At 36.1% G+C, this 4,248-nt stretch overlaps 1 pseudogene; it reads right to left on the reverse strand.

Annotated features, from left to right (window-relative positions):
* Positions 1-539: 539 nt before the first annotated feature.
* On the reverse strand, positions 540-1,127 carry LOC130886928 (protein-L-isoaspartate O-methyltransferase domain-containing protein 1-like; annotated as a pseudogene).
* Positions 1,128-4,248: the final 3,121 nt, after the last annotated feature.

Genomic DNA, 4,248 nt, shown 5'->3' on the forward strand with positions numbered 1-4,248 from the left:
AAAAACAAGTTTTAGGCTTGTAAAATTTCATGAAGTCTGTAGTTTTTAACACTAAATCTTTCAATATCTTGAATTATTACTGCACCCTTATGTTTCCCAGAATATGTCTACAACAAAAGTAAGGTAAGCAGGTCTACAAACGTTTGCTTTCCTTATTAGATAAGTGAGCTCTCACAAAGTAAATGTAAACTACAATTTGAATAAGCCTATATACGTGTAACAATGTATCAAACCCTTACAGACTGCAATCCAACCCCTAACTCAATAAATCTGTGAAGAACCAGAATGGCATTACTGGACACAAAGTTCTGACTACTGATGCATGAGTTAAAACAGCATTTCTTTAGGATTTAAGAAAACTAGATTTTAGGAAAAAGACTCTTTTAAATCGCTGAATACATCATTTCTGTCATTAAGAGAAATAACTTAAGCTTTTTTCTGTAATAATTCATTCTAATGAAGTCATTCTCTAACTTCTAATAAACACTACATTTACATGAGTAAGGAAATTGTCAGTAGGCATTCTTTCCTGTTTTAACTTATTTGTCTCTAAAATATGTCAAGTAAGCTTTTAAAGACTTGGGAGTGGCAACTTCATGATCTTTTCCCTCAGTAAGTTTTGAGGTGGCTCTTCATGCTTCATGGTTTCACCAGAATCTTCCTCTTCTTCGTCTTTGTTGCCTTCTTCCATTTTCTTCATCCTCTTCACTGTCTAGAGACTGAGGAATATGCTGATTACCCACAAACACATCCGTGTTAATTCTCTTTTTAATTCTCTTTCTCTTCCTCTTGGGTGGATCCCTTTGTGGGATTCCCTTGGCCTTCATCTCATCATTGATAACGTTTCTAAGTGTGTATCAAATCCAAATATGAGCCAGGTCTTGAAGAATCCAGACATCACATGGGGGGAGCCCCAGAGAATCCAGCATGCCATTATTATTGTAACTAGGTTGTAGTAGTGGTGCAAAGGAAACAACAAGGATATTTTTACTCTCCTAAGTGCTTTGTTCAGTCCGCATAATCTGTATTAACTGGTCCTCCATAGGCATGATCAGTATTTTCCCAACTTTGAACAAGATCTTCATTTATTTTTCATGATCTCTCTGCACTCCTGCTCCACAGTAAATTCGATCCTACTGAGCCAGGAACGAAGGGAATCACACAGATGAGGAAATGGTTAAGCAAGTGAATCAACTTTAATTTTCTTCTGTGCATGGTGAATTTACTTATTGTCTATCTACTCACTCCCTTTTTACAGGTATGCCTAAGTTAGTCTGTGAGCAGTTGGTTTATGGCTAGCACAGACAAGCCATTGACTGCAAAGGTCCAGGAGATATTCTGGACCTTGGGGACAGAGGAGCCCCATGTTTGTACTTGAGGACCCAATGCCTCAAATTAAGGTCAGATGAGACTCATAATTTTCGGGTAAGTGCCCCGCATTTGACGAAGTGTCTCAGAAACTGACCGTCTTCAGGTGTGTCAGCATTGAGAGCTGAACACACAGGAAGATCTTCAGAAATTCTGTTATTTTGTGTAAAGTCAAAAACCTTGTCTGTTCTGTGTGGTCTAGTGTTTTTGTTTCTATTCTCTGTTACTGTGTACCTGACTGAGATTTACACAATGGGCTCCCTCGTCTCCCCTCGACCTCTGTTTGACGCACTAGAAGGATGTGGTTGCTCGTGCCCAAAATGAATTTTTCTTTCATTTTGTATGTCATTCTGTATGTCCAACTTCCTCCAGGTCTCGAAGGCACTTCCAAAATACAGGTTTTTAAGATATGTTCATATAATACTCTGCATTTCCTTGGTGTCTGTTTTTGCATCCCCCTTTTCATATCTGATTTTGATATTCAATCTTTGCCTGTAAGTTAGTTTGGATAAGGGTTTGTCTATCTTGTTGAAAAGAATCAACTCCTTGTCTCATTGAATCTTTGTATTGTTCTATTTGTATCTATGTTATTTATTTCAGCTCTGAGTTTGATTATTTTGTTCCACCTACTCATCTTATGTAAAATTATTTCTTTTTATACTGAAGATTTAGGAGGTGCTGCTAAGTTGCTAGGATGAGATCAATCCAGTTTTCTTTCCTTCTTTCTTTCTTTCTTTCTTTCTTTCTTTCTTTCTTTCTTTCTTTCTTTCTTTCTTATTTCTCTCTTTTTTTAATGTAGGCACTTAGTGATATTAACTTGCCTCTTAAAACTGCTTTCAAAGCCAGCAGCGATGGTGGTGCATGCCTTAATCTCAGCACTCAGGAGGCAGAGGCAGACAGATCTCTGTGAGTTAGAGGACAGCCTGGTCTAGAAAAGGTAGTTCCAAAAGGTAGTTAATATGTGATTTAAGCTACAGAGAAACCGTGTCTCAATAAACAAAAACAAACAAAAAGACCTGCTTTCATCATGTCCCATAAGTTTGGGTGTGCTATGTTAATTTCTTTATTTCTTTCTTGACATAAGAAACCAAATGTTTTGTACATAAAGTTTTGTAAACTTTCTGTTGCTTCTGTTGTTGTTTATCTCCAGCTTTAATCCATGTTTGTCAGATCGAATGTAGAAAGTTAATCCAATTTTATTGTATCTGTTGAGATTTCTTTTGTATCAGGGTATGGGGTCAATTTCGGAGAAAGTTCTATGGGGTACAGAGAAGAAGTTGTATTATTTTGTATTTGGGTGAAATGTTCTGTAGATGTAAGTTAGGTCAATTTGAGTCATAACATCTGTTAATTCTAGTACCCTTATTTCTCTGTTTAGTTGTCATCTTGGTGACCTCTCAATTGATAAGAATGACATATTGAAAGGTCCTACTCTCAATGTGTGAGAGTTAATATGTGATTTAAGATGCAGTAGCCTTTTTTTTTAAAAAAAAATGCCAGTACCCTTGTGTTTGGTGCATAAATATTTAGAACTGAAAAGTCATCTTGGTGGATTATTTCTTTGCTAAGTATGTAGTGTCCTTTCCCATCTCTTTTGATTAGTTTCGGTTTGAAGTCTATTTCATTATATAGTAAAATGTCTAAGCCAGTTTGCTTCTTAGGTCTATTTCCTTAAAATACATTTTTCTGACCATTTAACCTGAAGTGATGTCTATCCTTGAGGTTGAGATGTATTTCTTGGATATAGCAGAAGGATGGATACTGGTTTTGCATCTATACTGTTAAGTCTGTGTCTTTTTATTGGGTAATTGAATGCATTCATCATAGGCTGTTGAATCCTGTTATTTTCTTGGTGGTGACGGCAATGGTGAAAGTGGTGGTGGTGGTGGTGTGTGAGTATATGTTAGTGTATATGACTGTGTGTGTGTGTGTGTGTTTCTCTTCTTTTGATTTTGCTTATGTGGGGTTGTTTTTCCCCATGTTTTCATGGATCTAGTTAATCTCTTTAGGTATGAGTTTTCCTTCTAGCATCTACTGAAAGGCTGTATTTACAGATAGATATTGTTTGAATTGGCTTTATCATAGAATATCTTTTCATCATCATCTTTGGTGATTGAACACTTTGCTGGGTGTAGTAGTCTGAGACTACATCTGTGTTCTCTTAGCACATTTGTCCATGTTCTTCTGGCTTTTAAAGTCTCCATTATGATGTCAAGTGTAATTCTACTAGAGCTGCTGTTTATGTTATCTGGTCTTTTCCCTTGCAGCTTTCTGTCTTTGTTCAGTGTGTTAAATGGTTGGCTATTATGTGGTGAAGTGATTTTCTTTTCTGTTCCAATCTATTTAGTGTTCCATATGCTTTTTGTATCTTTACAGGCATCTCTTTTAAGTTAGGAAAAATTTCCTTCTATGCTATTGTAGAAAACATTCTGTGCCTTTGAGCTTTCTTCTCTTTCCTTTGTTCTTTTTATTCTTAGGTTTAGTCTTTTCACACTGGATCAAGTTTCCTGTATATTTTATGTCTGCAGATTTTTTGGATTTAATATTTTCTTTGACCAATGTATCTTTCTTCTATCACATCTCCTATCTTCAGTGCCTAAGATGATCACTAACAACTCATGTATTTTGTTCATGGAGGTTTCCTCTGTAGCTCCTGTTTGAATTCCTGAATCTTTCATTTCCAGAATTCCCTCGGTTAGGGATTTCTTTATTGTTTCGGTTTCCATTATCATGTCCTGAAGGATTTTGTTTATTTCCTTTCACAGCTGGTGTTTTCCTGCATAATTTAAAGGGATTTATTAATTTCCTCTTTAAGGAACTTTATCATCTTCATCAGGCAGTTTTTAGGTCTCTTTCTTGTGCTTCAGCTATGTTGGAATA

This window comes from Chionomys nivalis, chromosome 1, assembly GCF_950005125.1.
Source record: "Chionomys nivalis chromosome 1, mChiNiv1.1, whole genome shotgun sequence".
Taxonomy (NCBI): Eukaryota; Metazoa; Chordata; class Mammalia; order Rodentia; family Cricetidae; genus Chionomys; species Chionomys nivalis.